General features: G+C 43.4%; 1 pseudogene; it reads left to right on the plus strand.

The window, feature by feature from the left end:
- LOC120993773 overlaps window positions 1-21,833 on the plus strand; it is a 55,440-nt pseudogene that overhangs the window by 15,990 nt on the left and 17,617 nt on the right.

Below are 21,833 nucleotides of genomic sequence, written 5' to 3' on the forward strand. Positions count from 1 at the left end.
GATATAGATACTCTAGAGAGAGTTCAGAGAAGAGCTACTAAACTAGTACATGGATTGCAGGATAAAACTTACCAGGAAAGGTTAAAGGACCTTAACATGTATAGCTTGGAAGAAAGAAGAGACAGAGGGGATATGATAGAATCTTTTAAATACATAAAGGGAATCAACTCGGTAAAGGAGGAGAGCATATTTAAAAGAAGAAAAACTACCACAAGAGGACACAGTTTTAAATTAGAGGGGCAAAGGTTTAAAAGTAATATAAGGAAGTATTACTTTACAGAGAGAGTAGTGGATGCATGGAATAGCCTTCCTGCAGAAGTGGTAGCTGCAAATACAGTGAAGGGGTTTAAGCATGCATGGGATAGGCATAAGGCTATCCTTCATATAAGATAGGGCCAGGGACTATTCATAGGATTCAGATATATTGGGCAGACTAGATGGGCCAAATGGTTCTTATCTGCCGACACAGTCTATGTTTCTATGTTTCTATGTCCTGAAGTTAACGGAGAGCACCCTGCACATACACAGTGTCCGCTCCATTAACTGGTGTTAGACTTCCAAAAATTGCAAGGCAGGTGCGCTGTGTATCCAATGCCATCATGTGAGATACTGTTTGCTGAGCTGCTTTATCTAATCCTATCATATGTGATACTGTCTGCTGAACTGTGTATCTAATCTTCTCCCAGAATGTACTTATTACTAATGGTGCCCCCAGTATTTGTAATGCTTCCTGTAGTGCCCCCAACATTTATAATGTCCCCTGTAGTGCCCCCCAATATTTATACTGGCTTTTGTAGTGTCCCAAATGTTTATAAGGCCTCCTAAGTGCCCAAATAAATATACTGTCTCTTGTAGTGCTTCCAGTATTTACACTGGTGGCACTATAGGGGCCATTATAAATATTATGGGCTCTACAAGACACGGTATAATTATCTGGCGAACTTATGCCCGTGATGTTAGGTGTCTGAATGGGTTAAAGGCAGGGTATGTAGAGTGCAATTGCCAGCAAATGATGTAGGAGTCAGAAAAATAGGCCATTGGTAGAAAAATAAACATCTCTCTTTACTGTACAGCAAAATAGGAATAGTAGTACATCTAACTATAGCAAAACATAGTTCCAACTGTACACAGTGCAATTCTCTCCCAGTTAGCAGTGTATGCATTTAGACAAGGATATGAGTTATGGCCCTCTTTGTACACTTTGTTGCTAAAGTCTCAACAAAATCTATGGCTGGCAACAGTACCTTGGCTGTAATGGCTATAATGTCCATTGCAGGATACAGGGGTTTGATGGAGCATCTGGCCAGGGTGTGTCCAGGTGTGAAGGGTGTCTTAACAGTGTCCCTCAGTGTAGCAAAGTCTGAATGGCTGTAGTCACAGATTACCTTGCTGACTCCAATGCTTGGCTATGCAGATTCTAAGATCTTCTTTACTCTCCTTTTCTCTTTTTCCGTGGATCTTGCAGAGATCTGTTAGTCTAGTGTGTTTATTGGGCCTAAGAGGAGGGAGCATTAGGTAAAAATTTCTTCCTTGCTGAACTCTCACTAATCACCCGCCAAACTGAGCTGGGGGCAGATCCTGGTTACCACCCAATCTCCTGCAAAGGACTAAGCCAGGAATAATAAACCTTGGCTGGGCCATCCATACATGGCTAAGCTGGGTTTTAAATATAGAAAAACAATACTGTACATACCATAAAATTAGATTAAAGAACAAACCATTTGCAGATACCCCTGCTCTGGGGGGCTGCAAGGAAAAAGTGCTAACCCATTATCTATAGTCTGTATATTATTACATTCAAAATGGCCGCTGTCATGTTGAGACACTGTTTGTGATGTCATGATTAGAATCCTGGCAGATGACTCTCTTTCTTGTGACATCAAAATGGGGGCTATGGCTCATTTACATATGATGTCATAAAGGGCGGTGGGTATATATTGAGGTGACGCACTGACCCCAGCCTCAGTCTGCAGGGCTGGCTCTCTCCTTTAGGGGCCTCTGACGAGCAGCACAGGACCAGATCGGGTAAGTTTGTCCGGCTTTTGATTCATGTGTTTGAGACTTGTTTTTGCTGATCTTTATTTTTTATTTGTTGTATACAATGTGAGAGCTTTGTATGACCCTCTGCGGCCCCCGAAAATCAGCCTCAGGTGTGACACTGAACCTCCTCCAATGGAAGAATCCCAGGAGAATGTGAAGAAGGAGCCTCCATCTCCCTTAAAGGGCCGAAGCCACAGAAATCCAAGACCATTTTTTAATAAAGAAAGTTTTCTCTGTGTGTTTCTTTAAAAAACAAGATTCTTGTGTTTTTTTTCTTAAATATTAAATTGTGCCATTTCTCCTGTGCCCGTTTTCTATCGGTATTTTATGTATGTACTAATTAGTCACAGGGCAGAACCCCTGAAGGATGGGTAACCAATGTACTCCTGATAGGAAATGCATTAAAGGGATATTCCCATCTTGGACATTAGTGGCATACTGCTAGAATATGCCATAAATGTCAGATAGGTGTAGGTACCACCTGTGCGACAGGTCCTGAAGTTAACGGAGAGCACCCTGCACATACACAGTGTCCGCTCCATTAACTGGTATTAGACTTCCAAAAATTGCAAGGCAGGTGCGCTGTGTATCCAATGCCATCATGTGAGATACTGTTTGCTGAGCTGCTTTATCTAATCCTATCATATGTGATACTGTCTGCTGAACTGTGTATCTAATCTTCTCCCAGAATGTACTTATTAGTAATGGTGCCCCCAGTATTTATAATGCTCCCTGTAGTGCCCCCAACATTTATAATGTCCCCTGTAGTGCCCCCCAATATTTATACTGGCTTTTGTAGTGTCCCGAATGTTTATAAGGCCCCCTAAGTGCCCCAATAAATATACTGTCTCTTGTAGTGCTTCCAGTATTTACACTGGTGGCACTATAGGGGCCATTATAAATATTATGGGCTCTACAAGACACAGTAAAATTATCTGGCGAATTTATGCCCGTGATGTTAGGTGTCTGAATGGGTTAAAGACAGGGTATGTAGAGTGCAATGGCCAGCAAATGATGTAGGAGTCAGAAAAAATAGGCCATTGGTAGAAAAATAAACATCTCTCTTTACTGTACAGCAAAATAGGAATTGTAGTACATCTAACTATAGCAAAACATAGTTCCAACTGTACACAGTGCAATTCTCTCCCAGTTAGCAGTGTATGCATTTAGACAAGGATATGAGTTATGGCCCTCTTTGTACACTTTGTTGCTAAAGTCTCAACAAAATCTATGGCTGGCAACAGTACCTTGGCTGTAATGGCTATAATGTCCATTGCAGGATACACGGGTTTGATGGAGCATCTGGCCAGGGTGTGTCCAGGTGTGAAGGGTGTCTTAACAGTGTCCCTCAGTGTAGCAAAGTCTGAGTGGCTGTAGTCACAGATTACCTTGCTGACTCTAATGCTTGGCTATGCAGATTCTAAGATCTTCTTTACTCTCCTTTTCTCTTTTTCCGTGGATCTTGCAGAGATCTGTTAGTCTAGTGTGTTTCTTTGGCCTAAAAGGAGGGAGCATTAGGCAAAAATTTCTTCCTTGCTGAACTCTCACTAATCACCCGCCAAACTGAGCTGGGGGCAGATCCTGGTTACCACCCAATCTCCTGCAAAGGACTAAGCCAGGATTAATTAACCTTGGCTAGGCCATCCATACATGGCTAAGCTGGGTTTTAAATATAGAAAAACAATACTGTACATACCATAAAATTAGATTAAAGAACAAACCATTTGCAGATACCCCCTGCTCTGGGAAGCTGCAAGGAAAAAGTGCTAACCCATTATCTATAGTCTGTACATTATTACATTCAAAATGGCCGCTGTCATGTTGAGACACTGTTTGTGATGTCATGATTAGAACCCTGGCAGATGACTCTCTTTCTTGTGACATCAAAATGGGGTTTTGGCTCATTTACATATGATGTCATAAAGGGCGGTGGGTATATATTTAGGTGACGCACTGACCCCAGCCTCAGTCTGCAGGGCTGGCTCTCTCCTTTAGGGGCCTCTGACGAGCAGCACAGGACCAGATCGGGTAAGTTTGTCCGGCTTTTTCTTCATGTGTTTGAGACTTGTTTTTGCTGATCTTTATTTTCTATTTGTTGTATACAATGTGAGAGCTTTGTAAGACCCTCTGCGGCCCCCGAAAAAATCAGCCTCAGGTGTGACACTGAACCTCCTCCAATGGAAGAATCCCAGGAGAATGTGAAGAAGGAGCCTCCATCTCCCTTAACCCCTTAAGGACGCATGACGTACCGGTACGGCATGTTTCCCGAGTCCTTAAGGACCCATGACGTACCGGTACGTCATGGCTTTAAATCGCGATTCCCCCGTATCGGCGATCGCAGAAAACCGCAGGTCAATTCATACCTGCGGTTTTCTGCGTTTCCGGTCCATTCGGGTCTCCGGTGACCCGATGAACCGGAAAAAGACTGCGATCGGTGGCGTAATTATACACCACCTATCGCAGTCCGAGGATTTGGAGAGGCGGCGCTGGCTCTGGTGCTGAATGCCGCTGTCCAGGGTGCTGATTGGTGCAGGGGAGAGAGGCGCGAGATTCAAACTTCCTGCGCTCCTCTCTCCCCTCCTCTTCCTGTTCTGCACGAGCACCCAGCAGCATCGTCCAGCACCAGCTCCTGAGTCCCCCCTAATCGCCATCCATCACCCTCCTGCACCCATCGCCACCCAGGTAGGTTAGGGTCAGTGAGGGAGAGGCACCGTTAGGCAGGGAAAGAAGGGAAAAGTTAGAAGAAAAAAAAAACTTTTATTCTAAACTTTCTTTGGTACATCTTTCAGACCCCAGACCCCCCCTGCCACTTGCCCCCCAACACCAGCCCCCCCACCACCAGCCCCCCCACCACCAACCCCCCTTCCACCACCAGCCTCTCCCCCCCCCCCGTCCACCAGTTCCCCCACCACCACCCTCCTTACCACCACCTTTTTTTTCCCCGTGTGCTGACTGTCCGGCACTCTTAGCGTCCGGCCACTGTTAGCGCACCGCCCCACCACTGATCAGCGTTGTACCGCTGATCAGCAAGTTTGAACTTTTTTTTTTCCTACCACTTGCCCATTTTTTTGCCTGGACTTTTTAGTACGTGAACACCCGTGCCCCCACACACACGCACATACAATAAAGGTTTACACACACGCACATACACACGTACACACACACCCATGGCCCGCCGGATGTTCTCGGCCGAGGAGGCATATGCCCAGATTGCTTTCGACTCCGAGAGCCCCAGTGAGGATGAGGATGACCCCACATTCCTTTTATCATCCGCATCCTCCTCATCATCACCTGATGACGATGAGCCCCCAAGGCGGCGGAGACGCCGCCAGGCGGAGCCAGGGGCCCCACATGCTAGGGATCCTGTGGCCCACCCTAGTACGAGCCGCCCTGGGGTTCGTACTGGTTTCCCGGCCCACCAAATAAGCCCACCGGAGCCCCCTGCCGATGAACTTAGCTGGTGTCCCCCAGTGGACTTTGAGCCCGAGATTCCGGATTTTGCTGGCAATCCTGGAATCCAGATTCCCACAGTGGGGTTTACTGAAATTGACTTTTTTAGTTTTTTTTTCAGTAACCCACTGGTGAATCTGATGGTGGAGCAGACGAATCTGTACGCCCAACAGTTCGTCGCTCAAAACCCGGGCTCATTTTTGGCTAGACCCGGTGGCTGGACGCCGGTCAGTGCAGCCGAGATGAGGACATTTTGGGGCCTCGTGCTGCATATGGGTCTAGTTCAAAAACCCAGTGTCAGGCAATACTGGAGTGGGGACGTCCTATACCAGACCCCACTGTACAGTATGGTCATGACACGTCCCCGGTTTGAGGCCATCCGGAAATGTCTGCATTATTCCGATAATGCAGCATGTCCCCCCCGAGGTGATCCTGCCTATGACCGGCTGTATAAGATACGGCCGGTCATCGATCACTTTGGGGCCACATTTCAGCAGGCCTACGTACCTGGAAGCTATACAAAATTTGTGAGAGTACCTCAGGGTACACTTACAAATTTCGTGTGTACGAGGGGCGAGATTCCCGTATTCAACCCCCAGAATGTCCCCCCACTCTGGGTGTTAGCGGGAAACTCGTGTGGGACCTTATGTACCCACTGCTGGATAAGGGTTACCACTTGTACGTGGACAACTTTTATACCAGCATTCCCTTGTTCAGGTCCCTTGCCGCCAGATCCACGTTCGCTTGTGGGACCGTGCGGAAAAATCAACGGGGCCTCCCTGCCCACCCCCTCCAGGTACCTATCCCCAGGGGTGAGACCCGTGCCCTTGCCAGTGGAAACCTGTTGCTGGTCAGGTATAAGGACAAAAGGGATGTCCTTATGCTGTCCACAATCCAAGGTAACTGCACCACCCCAGTCCCTGTGCGAGGTACCGCGGCAACGGTCCTCAAGCCCGATTGTATCGTCGACTACAATCGGTATATGGGAGGAGTTGATCTCTCTGATCAAGTCCTCACGCCATATAATGCCATGCGCAAAACCCGGGCATGGTACAAAAAAGTTGCGGTCTACTTGGTGCAGGTTGCCATGTACAACTCTTTTGTACTATCCCGAAGCGCTGGCAGCACAGGGACATTCCTCCAATTCTATGAGGCAGTCCTCAAGGACCTGATCTTTTCGGACCGGGAAAGAGCAGGCCGGAGTACCTCGGGAACTGGAGGCGCCCGGATCGTCCCTGGCCAACACTTTCTAGGTGTGGTCCCCCATACTGGAAAGAAGGGACGAACCCAAAAAAGATGCAGAGTGTGTCACAAGAGGGGGATACGGAAGGACACCACCACTCAATGTGACACTTGCCCCGATCATCCGGGCCTCTGCGTTATCGATTGCTTCAGGGAGTATCACACTTCCATGGAGTACTAAATTTTTATAATCCCCAACAGTCCACTAGAGAACATAAAAAACTATGGCTCTCAGACTTTGGAGACACGGAAACATTTTTTTTTCCCCAAAAAATATTAGTTTTAGTGCAGGCATCCTCAAACTGCGGCCCCCCAGATGTTGTAAAACTATAACTCCCAGCATGCCCAGACAACCTACAGCAATCAGCAGGGCATGGTGGGAATTGTAGTTTTACAACATCTGGAGGGCCGCAGTTTTTAGGATGCCTGCTTAGTGTCTCCAAAGTCTGAGAACCATACATATTGGGCATCGTCGCGTGCGTAAAAGTCGTCGCTATAAAAATAACTTTTGCCCAAACGCCTCGGATGAACGGTGTTAAAAATATAAAATAAAAACGGTGCCAAAACACCCATTTTTGGGCAAAATTTCCATTTTGAATCCTTTTTGCCGGTAACAAAGCAAGGGTTAACAGCCAAACAAAACTCAATATTTATGGCCCTGATTCTGTAGTTTGCAGAAACACCCCATATGTGGTCGTAAATGGCTATATAGCCGCACGGCAGGGCATAGAACGAAGGGAACTCCATATGGTTTCTGGAAGGCAGATTTTGATGGACAGTTTTTTTTTTGACACCATGTCCCATTAGAAGCCCCCCCTGATGTAGCCTAGACTAGAAACTCCAAAAAAGTGACCCCATCTAAGAAACTACACCCCTCAAGGTATTCAAAAGTTACTTTACAAACTATGTTAACCCTTTAGGTGTTCCACAAAACTAAATAGCGAATGTAGAAACAATTTTAGAATTTTTTTTTTGTTACATTGCCTCAAAAAAGAGTAATATAGAGCAACCAAAAATCATATTTACCCCTAAAATAGTCCCAAAACAACAACCACCTTATCCCGTAGTTTCCTAGATGGGGTCACTTTTGTGGAGTTTCTACTCTAGGGGTGCATCAGGGGGCTTGAAAGGGTACATAGTGTAAATAAACCAGTCCAGCAAAATCTGCCTTCCAAAAACCATATGACGTTCCCCTTCTTCTATGTCCTACCGTTTGGCCAAACAGTAGTTTACGACCACATATGGGGTGTTTCTGCAAACTACAGAATCGGGGCAACCCATTTTGAGTTTTGTTTGGCAGTTAACCCTTGTTTTACTCCTGGAAAAAATAGATTATATTGGAAAATTTTCCAAAAAATAGAAATTTCTAAATTGTTTCTCCATCTGCCATCAACTCTTGTGGAACACCTAAAGGGTTAACAAAGTTTGTAAACCCCGTTTTGAATACCTTGAGGGGTGTACTTTCTTAGATGGAGTCACTTTTTTGAAATTTCTATTCTAGGGGTGCAACAGGGGGCTTCAAATGGGACATGGTATAAACAAAACCAGTCCTGCAAAATCTGCCTTCCAAAACCCATATGGTGTTCCCCTCCTTCTATGTGCTCCCGTTCGGCCAAACAGTAGTTTACGACCACATATGGGGTGTTTCTGCAAACTACAGAATCGGGGCAACCCATTTTGAGTTTTGTTTGGCAGTTAACCCTTGTTTTACTCCTGGAAAAAATTGATTATATTGGAAAATTTTCCAAAAAATAGAAATTTCAAAATTATTTCTCCATCTGCCATCAACTCTTGTGGAACACCTAAAGGGTTAACAAAGTTTGTAAACCCAGTTTTGAATACCTTGAGGGGTGTACTTTCTTAGATGGAGTCACTTTTTTGAAATTTCTATTCTAGGGGTGCAACAGGGGGCTTCAAATGGGACATGGTATAAACAAAACCAGTCCTGCAAAATCTGCCTTCCAAAACCCATATGGTGTTCCCCTCCTTCTATGTGCTCCCGTTCGGCCAAACAGTAGTTTACGACCACATATGGGGTGTTTCTGCAAACTACAGAATCGGGGCAACCCATTTTGAGTTTTGTTTGGCAGTTAACCCTTGTTTTACTCCTGGAAAAAATTGATTATATTGGAAAATTTTCCAAAAAATAGAAATTTCAAAATTATTTCTCCATCTGCCATCAACTCTTGTGGAACACCTAAAGGGTTAACAAAGTTTGTAAACCCAGTTTTGAATACCTTGAGGGGTGTACTTTCTTAGATGGAGTCACTTTTTTGAAATTTCTATTCTAGGGGTGCAACAGGGGGCTTCAAATGGGACATGGTATAAACAAAACCAGTCCTGCAAAATCTGCCTTCCAAAACCCATATGGTGTTCCCCTCTTCTATGTGCTCCCGTTCGGCCAAACAGTAGTTTACGACCACATATGGGGTGTTTCTGCAAACTACAGAATCGGGGCAACCCATTTTGAGTTTTGTTTGGCAGTTAACCCTTGTTTTACTCCTGGAAAAAATTGATTATATTGGAAAATTTTACAAAAAATAGAAATTTCAAAATTGTTTCTCCATCTGCCATTAACTCTTGTGGAAGACCTAAAGGGTTAATAAAGTTTGAAAAAACTGTTTTGAATACCTTGAGGGGTGTAGTTTCTAGAATGGGGTCATTTTTGGGAGGTTTCTATTATCTAAGCCTCACAATATGACTTCAAACCTGAACTGGTCCATAAAAAGTGGGATTTTGAAGATTTCTGAAAATTTCAAAATTTGCTTCTAAACTTCTAAGCCTTGTAACATCCCCAAAAAATAAAATATCATTCCCAAAATGCTACAAACATGAAGTAGACATATGGGGAATGTAAAGTCATCACAATTTTTTGGGGTATTACTATGTATTACAGAGGTAGAGAAACTGAAACTTTGAAATTTGCTAATTTTTCAAAATTTACGGTAAAAATTGTATTTTTTTATGCAAAAAAATTAACTTTTTTGACCCAATTTTAGCAGTGTCATGAAGTACAATATGTGACGAAAAAACAATCTCAGAACGGCCTGGGTAAGTCAAAGCGTTTTAAAGTTATGAGCACTTAAAGTGACACTGGTCAGATTTGCAAAAAATGGCCAAGTCCTTAAGGTAATATAGGGCTGAGTCCTTAAGGGGTTAAAGGGCCGAAGCCACAGAAATCCAAGACCATTTTTTAATAAAGAAAGTTTTCTCTGTGTGTTTCTTTAAAAAACAAGATTCTTGTGTTTTTTTTTCTTAAATATTAAATTGTGCCATTTCTCCTGTGCCCGTTTTCTATCGGTATTTTATGTATGTACTGATTAGTCACAGGGCAGAACCCCTGAAGGATGGGTAACCAATGTACTCCTGATAGGAAATGCATTAAAGGGATATTCCCATCTTGGACATTAGTGGCATACTGCTAGAATATGCCATAAATGTCAGATAGGTGTAGGTACCACCTGTACCACCTGTGCGACAGGTCCTTCTTTATAAGAGACAGAAGAGACAGAGAAGGCAAGAAAGGAGGAGGAGTGGCCCTGTATGTGAAAGATAGCATTAAATCTAACCTAATACAAGTTGGTGAGGCCAACATAGAGTCAGTTTGGGTTACGTTGCAGTTTGCTAACCATGCAGTAACTCGTGTAGGTGTGATATATAGACCACCTGGTCAAGTTAAAGAACTAGATGATCTACTAGTTGAAGAAATAGCTAAAATGACAATGAAAGGAGAAGTTATCATTATGGGAGATTTCAATCTACCAGATATAAACTGGAAAACCAAAATAGCAAGTTCTACCAGGAGTACAGATATTCTAAATTCCCTACTGGGGTTATCTCTACAACAAGTGGTTGAGGAGCCAACCCGGAGGGAGGCCATTTTGGATTTGGTATTCACAAATGGGGATTCGGTATATGATGTCGTTGTAGGCGAAACCTTGGGATCTAGTGATCACCAGTCAGTGTGGTTTAATATAAGAACTGTGAAAGAGTCCCACCACACAAAAACAAAAGTTTTAGATTTTAGAAAAACAGACTTTTCAAAAATGAAATTAGTCATAAATGAGTCCTTATCAGACTGGAACGGATTACATGGAGTCCAGGAGAAATGGGACTACTTAAAAGGTGCATTATTGAAGGCAACAGAAAATTGCATTAGACTTGTCAGTAAAAGCAAAAAAAGGAAGAGACCACTGTGGTACTCAGCAGAAGTGGCCCAAATCATTAAAAATAAAAAGCTAGCATTTTGTAATTATAAAAAAAACCAGAGCAATGAAGATAAGGAAATCTACAAGATTAGGCAGAAAGAGGCCAAGCAAGTTATAAGAACTTCTAAAGCGCAGGCAGAAGAAAAACTAGCTCAGTCTATGAAAAAAGGGGCTAAGACATTCTTCAGATATATAAATGAAAAAAGGAAATTAAAACAAGGAATAACTAAATTAAAAACAAAGGACGGAAGGTATGTAGAAGAGAATAAAGGGCTAGCCGACTGCCTTAATGAATACTTCTGTTCAGTTTTTACAAAAGAAAAAGGAGAAGGACCTCCACTAGAAAGGATGACTAATAAATCGTTTGATGCATGTATCTTTACAGAGGAAGATGTTCTAAGTTTGCTGTCTAAGGTGAAGACAAATAAGTCACAGGGGCCTGATCAGATACACCCAAAATTATTAAAAGAGCTTAGTGGTGAGCTGGCAAAACCGCTAACAGATTTATTTAACCAATCATTAGTAACAGGAGTCGTCCCGGAAGATTGGAAATTGGCAAATGTCGTGCCCATTCACAAGAAAGGTAGTAGGGAGGAATCGAGCAACTATAGACCAGTGAGTCTGACATCAATAGTAGGCAAATTAATGGAAACCCTATTAAAGGATATGATTGTGGAACATCTAAAATCCCATGGATTGCAAGATGAAAAACAACATGGGTTTACTTCAGGGAGATCATGTCAAACAAATCTTATAGATTTTTTTGACTGGGTGACTAAAATAATAGACGGTGGAGGTGCAGTAGACATCGCATATCTAGATTTTAGTAAGGCTTTTGACACTGTCCCACATAGAAGACTTATCAATAAACTGCAGTCATTGAGCATGGACTCCCATATTGTTGAGTGGATTAGGCAGTGGCTGAGTGACAGACAGCAGAGGGTTGTAGTCAATGGAGAACATTCAAAACAAGGTCATGTTACCAGTAGGGTTCCACAGGGATCTGTACTGGGACCAATTTTGTTTAATATCTTCATAAGTGATATTGCAAAAGGCCTCGATGGTAAGGTTTGTCTTTTTGCTGATGACACAAAGATATGTAACAGGGTTGATGTTCCTGGAGGGAAACGCCAAATGGAAAAGGATTTAGGAAAACTAGAAGAATGGTCAGAACTCTGGCAACTGAAATTTAATGTGGATAAGTGCAAGATAATGCACCTGGGGCGTAAAAACCCAAGGGCAGAATATAGAATATTTGACACAGTCCTGACCTCAGTATCTGAGGAAAGGGATTTAGGAGTAATTAATTCAGAAGACTTAAAGGTGGGAAGACAATGTAATAGAGCAGCATGAAATGCCAGCAGAATGCTTGGATGTATAGGGAGAGGTATAAGCAGTAGAAAGAGTGAAGTGCTTATGCCGCTGTACAGAACACTGGTGAGACCTCACTTGGAGTATTGTGCGCAGTACTGGAGGCCATATCTCCAGAAGGATATAGATACTCTAGAGAGAGTTCAGAGAAGAGCTACTAAACTAGTACATGGATTGCAGGATAAAACTTACCAGGAAAGGTTAAAGGACCTTAACATGTATAGCTTGGAAGAAAGAAGAGACAGAGGGGATATGATAGAATCTTTTAAATACATAAAGGGAATCAACTCGGTAAAGGAGGAGAGCATATTTAAAAGAAGAAAAACTACCACAAGAGGACACAGTTTTAAATTAGAGGGGCAAAGGTTTAAAAGTAATATAAGGAAGTATTACTTTACAGAGAGAGTAGTGGATGCATGGAATAGCCTTCCTGCAGAAGTGGTAGCTGCAAATACAGTGAAGGGGTTTAAGCATGCATGGGATAGGCATAAGGCTATCCTTCATATAAGATAGGGCCAGGGACTATTCATAGGATTCAGATATATTGGGCAGACTAGATGGGCCAAATGGTTCTTATCTGCCGACACATTCTATGTTTCTATGTTTCTATGTCCTGAAGTTAACGGAGAGCACCCTGCACATACACAGTGTCCGCTCCATTAACTGGTGTTAGACTTCCAAAAATTGCAAGGCAGGTGCGCTGTGTATCCAATGCCATCATGTGAGATACTGTTTGCTGAGCTGCTTTATCTAATCCTATCATATGTGATACTGTCTGCTGAACTGTGTATCTAATCTTCTCCCAGAATGTACTTATTACTAATGGTGCCCCCAGTATTTGTAATGCTTCCTGTAGTGCCCCCAACATTTATAATGTCCCCTGTAGTGCCCCCCAATATTTATACTGGCTTTTGTAGTGTCCCAAATGTTTATAAGGCCTCCTAAGTGCCCAAATAAATATACTGTCTCTTGTAGTGCTTCCAGTATTTACACTGGTGGCACTATAGGGGCCATTATAAATATTATGGGCTCTACAAGACACGGTATAATTATCTGGCGAACTTATGCCCGTGATGTTAGGTGTCTGAATGGGTTAAAGGCAGGGTATGTAGAGTGCAATTGCCAGCAAATGATGTAGGAGTCAGAAAAATAGGCCATTGGTAGAAAAATAAACATCTCTCTTTACTGTACAGCAAAATAGGAATAGTAGTACATCTAACTATAGCAAAACATAGTTCCAACTGTACACAGTGCAATTCTCTCCCAGTTAGCAGTGTATGCATTTAGACAAGGATATGAGTTATGGCCCTCTTTGTACACTTTGTTGCTAAAGTCTCAACAAAATCTATGGCTGGCAACAGTTCCTTGGCTGTAATGGCTATAATGTCCATTGCAGGATACAGGGGTTTGATGGAGCATCTGGCCAGGGTGTGTCCAGGTGTGAAGGGTGTCTTAACAGTGTCCCTCAGTGTAGCAAAGTCTGAATGGCTGTAGTCACAGATTACCTTGCTGACTCCAATGCTTGGCTATGCAGATTCTAAGATCTTCTTTACTCTCCTTTTCTCTTTTTCCGTGGATCTTGCAGAGATCTGTTAGTCTAGTGTGTTTCTTGGGCCTAAGAGGAGGGAGCATTAGGCAAAAATTTCTTCCTTGCTGAACTCTCACTAATCACCCGCCAAACTGAGCTGGGGGCAGATCCTGGTTACCACCCAATCTCCTGCAAAGGACTAAGCCAGGATTAATAAACCTTGGCTGGGCCATCCATACATGGCTAAGCTGGGTTTTAAAGATAGAAAAACAATACTGTACATACCATAAAATTAGATTAAAGAACAAACCATTTGCAGATACCCCCTGCTCTGGGTAGCTGCAAGGAAAAAGTGCTAACCCATTATCTATAGTCTGTACATTATTACATTCAAAATGGCCGCTGTCATGTTGAGACACTGTTTGTGATGTCATGATTAGAATCCTGGCAGATGACTCTCTTTCTTGTGACATCAAAATGGGGGCTATGGCTCATTTACATATGATGTCATAAAGGGCGGTGGGTATATTTTGAGGTGACGCACTGACCCCAGCCTCAGTCTGCAGGGCTGGCTCTCTCCTTTAGGGGCCTCTGACGAGCAGCATAGGACCAGATCGGGTAAGTTTGTCCGGCTTTTTCTTCATGTGTTTGAGACTTGTTTTTGCTGATCTTTATTTTCTATTTGTTGTATACAATGTGAGAGCTTTGTATGACCCTCTGCGGCCCCCGAAAATCAGCCTCAGGTGTGACATTGAACCTCCTCCAATGGAAGAATCCCAGGAGAATGTGAAGAAGGAGCCTCCATCTCTCTTAAAGGGCCGAAGGCACAGAAATCCAAGACCATTTTTTAATAAAGAAAGTTTTCTCTGTGTGTTTCTTTAAAAAACAAGATTCTTGTGTTTTGTTTCTTAAATATTAAATTGTGCCATTTCTCCTGTGCCCGTTTTCTATCGGTATTTTATGTATGTACTGATTAGTCACAGGGCAGAACCCCTGAAGGATGGGTAACCAATGTACTCCTGATAGGAAATGCATTAAAGGGATATTCCCATCTTGGACATTAGTGGCATACTGCTAGAATATGCCATAAATGTCAGATAGGTGTAGGTACCACCTGTGCGACAGGTCCTGAAGTTAACGGAGAGCACCCTGCACATACACAGTGTCCGCTCCATTAACAGGTATTAGACTTCCAAAAATTGCAAGGCAGGTGCGCTGTGTATCCAATGCCATCATGTGAGATACTGTTTGCTGAGCTGCTTTATCTAATCCTATCATATGTGATACTGTCTGCTGAACTGTGTATCTAATCTTCTCCGAGAATGTACTTATTAGTAATGGTGCCCCCAGTGTTTATAATGCTCCCTGTAGTGCCCCCAACATTTATAATGTCCCCTGTAGTGCCCCCCAATATTTTTACTGGCTTTTGTAGTGTCCCGAATGTTTATAAGGCCCCCTAAGTGCCCCAATAAATATACTGTCTCTTGTAGTGCTTCCAGTATTTACACTGGTGGCACTATAGGGGCCATTATAAATATTATGGGCTCTACAAGACACGGTATAATTATCTGGCGAACTTATGCTCGTGATGTTAGGTGTCTGAATGGGTTAAAGGCAGGGAATGTAGAGTGCAATGGCCAGCAAATGATGTAGGAGTCAGAAAAATAGGCCATTGGTAGAAAAATAAACATCTCTCTTTACTGTACAGCAAAATAGGAATTGTAGTACATCTAACTATAGCAAAACATAGTTCCAACTGTACACAGTGCAATTCTCTCCCAGTTAGCAGTGTATGCATTTAGACAAGGATATGAGTTATGGCCCTCTTTGTACACTTTGTTGCTAAAGTCTCAACAAAATCTATGGCTGGCAACGGTACCTTGGCTGTAATGGCTATAATGTCCATTGCAGGATACAGGGGTTTGATGGAGCATCTGGCCAGGGTGTGTCCAGGTGTGAAGGGTGTCTAACCAGTGTCCCTCAGTGTAGCAAAGTCTGAATGGCTGTAGTCACAGATTACCTTGCTGACTCCAATGCTTGGCTATGCAGATTCTAAGATCTTCTTTACTCTCCTTTTCTCTTTTTCCATGGATCTTGCAGAGATCTGTTAGTCTAGTGTGTTTTTCTTGGGCCTAAGAGGAGGGAGCATTAGGCAAAAATGTCTTCCTTGCTGAACTCTCACTAATCACCCGCCAAACTGAGCTGGGGGCAGATCCTGGTTACCACCCAATCTCCTGCAAAGGACTAAGCCAGGATTAATACACCTTGGCTGGGTTATCCATACATGGCTAAGCTGGGTTTTAAATATAGAAAAACAATACTGTACATACCATAAAATTAGATTAAAGAAAAAACCATTTGCATATACCCCCTGCTCTGGGGGGCTGCAAGGAAAAAGTGCTAACCCATTATCTATAGTCTGTACATTATTACATTCAAAATGGCCGCTGTCATGTTGAGACACTGTTTGTGATGTCATGATTAGAATCCTGGCAGATGACTCTCTTTCTTGTGACATCAAATTGGGGGCTATGGCTCATTTACATATGATGTCATAAAGGGCGGTGGGTATATATTGAGGTGACGCACTGACCCCAGCCTCAGTCTGCAGGGCTGGCTCTCTCCTTTAGGGGCCTTTGACGAGCAGCACAGGACCAGATCGGGTAAGTTTGTCCGGCTTTTTCTTCATGTGTTTGAGACTTGTTTTTGCTGATCTTTATTTTCTATTTGTTGTATACAATGTGAGAGCTTTGTATGACCCTCTGCGGCCCCCGAAAATCAGCCTCAGGTGTGACACTGAACCTCCTTCAATGGAAGAATCCCAGGAGAATGTGAAGAAGGAGCCTCCATCTCCCTTAAAGGGCCGAAGCCACAGAAATCCAAGACCATTTTTTAATAAAGAAAGTTTTCTCTGTGTGTTTCTTTAAAAAACAAGATTCTTGTGTTTTTTTTCTTAAATATTAAATTGTGCCATTTCTCCTGTGCCCGTTTTTTATCGGTATTTTATGTATGTACTGATTAGTCACAGGGCAGAACCCCTGAAGGATGGGTAACCAATGTACTCCTGATAGGAAATGCATTAAAGGGATATTCCCATCTTGGACATTAGTGGCATACTGCTAGAATATGCCATAAATGTCAGATAGGTGTAGGTACCACCTGTGCGACAGGTCCTGAAGTTAACGGAGAGCACCCTGCACATACACAGTGTCCGCTCCATTAACTGGTATTAGACTTCCAAAAATTGCAAGGCAGGTGCGCTGTGTATCCAATGCCATCATGTGAGATACTGTTTGCTGAGTTGCTTTATCTAATCCTATCATATGTGATACTGTCTGCTGAACTGTATATCTAATCTTCTCCCAGAATGTACTTATTAGTAATGGTGCCCCCAGTATTTATAATGCTCCCTGTAGTGCCCCCAATATTTATAATGTCCCCTGTAGTGCCCCCCAATATTTATACTGGCTTTTGTAGTGTCCCGAATGTTTATAAGGCCCCCTAAGTGCCCCAATAAATATACTGTCTCTTGTAGTGCTTCCAGTATTTACACTGGTGGCACTATAGGTGCCAATATAAATATTATAGGCTCTACAGACACGGTATAATTATCTGGCGAACTTATGCCCGTGATGTTAGGTGTCTGAATGGGTTAAAGGCAGGGTATGTAGAGTGCAATGGCCAGCAAATGATGTAGGAGTCAGAAAAATAGGCCATTGGTAGAAAAATCAACATCTCTCTTTACTGTACAGCAAAATAGGAATTGTAGTACATCTAACTATAGCAAAACATAGTTCCAACTGTACACAATGCAATTCTCTCCCAGTTAGCAGTGTATGCATTTAGACAAGGATATGAGTTATGGCCCTCTTTGTACACTTTGTTGCTAAAGTCTCAACAAAATCTATGGCTGGCAACAGTACCTTGGCTGTAATGGCTATAATGTCCATTGCAGGATACAGGGGTTTGATGGAGCATCTGGCCAGGGTGTGAAGGGTGTCTTAACAGTGTCCCTCAGTGTAGCAAAGTCTGAATGGCTGTAGTCACAGATTACCTTGCTGACTCCAATGCTTGGCTATGCAGATTCTAAGATCTTCTTTACTCTCCTTTTCTCTTTTTCCGTGGATCTTGCAGAGATCTGTTAGTCTAGTGTGTTTCTTGGGCCTAAGAGGAGGGAGCATTAGGCAAAAATTTCTTCCTTGCTGAACTCTCACTAATCACCCGCCAAACTGAGCTGGGGGCAGATCCTGGTTACTACCCAATCTCCTGCACAGGACTAAGCCAGGATTAATAAACCTTGGCTAGGCCATCCATACATGGCTAAGCTGGGTTTTAAATATAGAAAAACAATACTGTACATACCATAAAATTTGATTAAAGAACAAACCATTTGCAGATACCCCCTGCTCTGGGAAGCTGCAAGGAAAAAGTGCTAACCCATTATCTTTAGTCTGTAAATTATTACATTCAAAATGGCCGCTGTCATGTTGAGACACTGTTTGTGATGTCATGATTAGAACCCTGGCAGATGACTCTCTTTCTTGTGACATCAAAATGGGGGCTATGGCTCATTTACATATGATGTCATAAAGGGCGGTGGGTATATATTGAGGTGACGCAGAGACCCCAGCCTCAGTCTGCAGGGCTGGCTCTCTCCTTTAGGGGCCTCTGACGAGCAGCACAGGACCAGATCGGGTAAGTTTGTCCAGATTTTTCTTCATGTGTTTGAGACTTGTTTTTGCTGATCTTTATTTTCTATTTGTTGCATACAATGTAAGAGCTTTGTATGACCCTCTGCGGCCCCCGAAAATTTGCCTCAGGTGTGATACTGAACCTCCTCCAATGGAAGAATCCCAGGAGAATATGAAGAAGGAGCCTCCATCTCCCTTAAAGGGCCGAAGCCACAGAAATCCAAGACCATTTTTTAATAAAGAAAGTTTTCTCTGTGTGTTTCTTTAAAAAACAAGATTCTTGTGTTTTTTTTCTTAAACATTAAATTGTGCCATTTCTCCTGTGCCCGTTTTCTATCTGTATTTTATGTATGTACTGATTAGTCACAGGGCAGAACCCCTGAAGGATGGGTAACCAATGTACTCCTGATAGGAAATGCATTAAAGGGATATTCCCATCTTGGACATTAGTGGCATACTGCTAGAATATGCCATAAATGTCAGATAGGTGTAGGTACCACCTGTGCGACAGGTCCTGAAGTTAACGGAGAGCACCCTGCACATACACAGTGTTCGCTCCATTAACTGGTATTAGACTTCCAAAAATTGCAAGGCAGGTGCGCTGTGTATCCAATGCCATCATGTGAGATACTGTTTGCTGAGCTGCTTTATCTAATCCTATCATATGTGATACTGTCTGCTGAACTGTGTATCTAATCTTCTCCCAGAATGTACTTATTAGTAATGGTGCCCCCAGTATTTATAATGCTCCCTGTAGTGCCCCCAACATTTATAATGTCCCCTGTAGTGCCCCCCAATATTTATACTGGCTTTTGTAGTGTCCCGAATGTTTATAAGGGCCCCTAAGTGCCCCAATAAATATACTGTCTCTTGTAGTGCTTCCAGTATTTACACTGGTGGCACTATAGGGGCCATTATAAATATTATGGGCTCTACAAGACACGGTATAATTATCTGGCGAACATATGCCCGTGATGTTAGGTGTCTGAATGGGTTAAAGGCAGGGTATGTAGAGTGCAATGGCCAGCAAATGATGTAGGAGTCAGAAAAATAGGCCATTGGTAGAAAAATAAACATCTCTCTTTACTGTACAGAAAAATAGGAATTGTAGTACATCTAACTATAGCAAAACATAGTTCCAACTGTACACAGTGCAATTCTCTCCCAGTTAGCAGTGTATGCATTTAGACAAGGATGTGAGTTATGGCCCTCTTTGTACACTTTGTTGCTAAAGTCTCAACAAAATCTATGGCTGGCAACAGTACCTTGGCTGTAATGGCTATAATGTCCATTGCAGGATACAGGGGTTTGATGGAGCATCTGGCCAGGGTGTGTCCAGGTGTGAAGGGTGTCTTAACAGTGTCCCTCAGTGTAGCAAAGTCTGAATGGCTGTAGTCACAGATTACCTTGCTGACTCCAATGCTTGGCTATGCAGATTCTAAGATCTTCTTTACTCTCCTTTTCTCTTTTTCCGTGGATCTTGCAGAGATCTGTTAGTCTAGTGTGTTTCTTGGGCCTAAGAGGAGGGAGCATTAGGTAAAAATTTCTTCCTTGCTGAACTCTCACTAATCACCCGCCAAACTGAGCTGGGGGCAGATCCTGGTTACCACCCAATCTCCTGCAAAGGACTAAGCCAGGATTAATAATCCTTGGCTGGGCCATCCATACATGGCTAAGCTGGGTTTTAAATATAGAAAAACAATACTGTACATACCATAAAATTAGATTAAAGAACAAACCATTTGCAGATACCCCCTGCTCTGGGGGGCTGCAAGGAAAAAGTGCTAACCCATTATCTATAGTCTGTACATTATTACATTCAAAATGGCCGCTGTCATGTTGAGACACTGTTTGTGATGTCATGATTAGAACCCTGGCAGATGACTCTCTTTCTTGTGACATCAAATTGGGGGCTATGGCTCATTTACATATGATGTCATAAAGGGCGGTGGGTATATATTGAGGTGACGCACTGACCCCAGCCTCAGTCTGCAGGGCTGGCTCTCTCCTTTAGGGGCCTCTGACGAGCAGCACAGGACCAGATCGGGTAAGTTTGTCCGGCTTTTTCTTCATGTGTTTGAGACTTGTTTTTGCTGATCTTTATTTTCTATTTGTTGTATACAATGTGAGAGCTTTGTATGACCATCTGCGGCCCCCGAAAATCAGCCTCAGGTGTGACACTGAACCTTCTCCAATGGAAGAATCCCAGGAGAATGTGAAGAAGGAACCTCCATCTCCCTTAAAGGGCCGAAGCCACAGAAATCCAAGACCATTTTTTAATAAAGAAAGTTTTCTGTCACGGGGTTCCGAAGGTGCACTCGATCCCCCATTGCCCGCAGACCTGTTGCTTAGCTTTTGGAATGAGGTTCTATGTTTGACCTCATTCCCAGGGCGGCTTTCTAGCTAGGTGGCTCCCTGCTTCTAGTCTGCCTTGAGCGCCGAGCTGATCACTCGGTGCTCGACTGGTTGGTCTGTCGGTCATGTGACGCTGGCCACGTCACATGACCCTCACTCCCCACTATAAATACAGGCAGCCTGCTGGCTACAGGTTGCCTATTAATTTCTAGGTTCCTGGCTATTGGTTGGACTGCTGAATACTTACCTGATCCTGATGATAAAAGGTTGGATGGTTCTCCAATTGGATAGCGTGGGTGTTAGGAGATGGTTCCCAAACCGGATAAATGTAGTATATAAAGACTCCTGTACTCCACTTGAGTTTCAATGCAAAGCTTTTATTTTAGTGCGGTTCCAGTCAAAACGTTTTCGGCTGAGAAGCCTTCTTCAGTGCAACCGGATTACTGCCACATCGAATCCGAAAAAAAGCTTGGATGAGAATAATTTCCTCTGTGGTTGGCAGGGATGCTGCTTTTTGTGTGGGCTCTGTGTCCCTATCTGGCGTGCGGTCCGGGAGGCTGAGGCATGGCATTCCGGAATACAGGCCTCAGCCTCCCGGACCGCACGCCAGATAGGGACACAGAGCCCACACAAAAAGCAGCATCCCTGCCAACCACAGAGGAAATTATTCTCATCCAAGCTTTTTTTCGGATTCGATGCGGCAGTAATCCGGTTGCACTGAAGAAGGCTTCTCAGCCGAAAACGTTTTGACTGGAACCGCACTAAAATAAAAGCTTTGCATTGAAACTCAAGTGGAGTACAGGAGTCTTTATATACTACTTACCTGATCCTGTTACTTGACCATCCTTTTGCCTGATCCTCCTGTACTGCGCATCCGTCCTGGTATTGTGACCTTGGCTCCCACCTGACTACTCTCTTAGGACTCCTCTTGTACTTCTCTGCTCTCCT

Source organism: Bufo bufo, chromosome 3 (assembly GCF_905171765.1).
Source record: "Bufo bufo chromosome 3, aBufBuf1.1, whole genome shotgun sequence".
NCBI classification, from domain to species: Eukaryota; Metazoa; Chordata; class Amphibia; order Anura; family Bufonidae; genus Bufo; species Bufo bufo.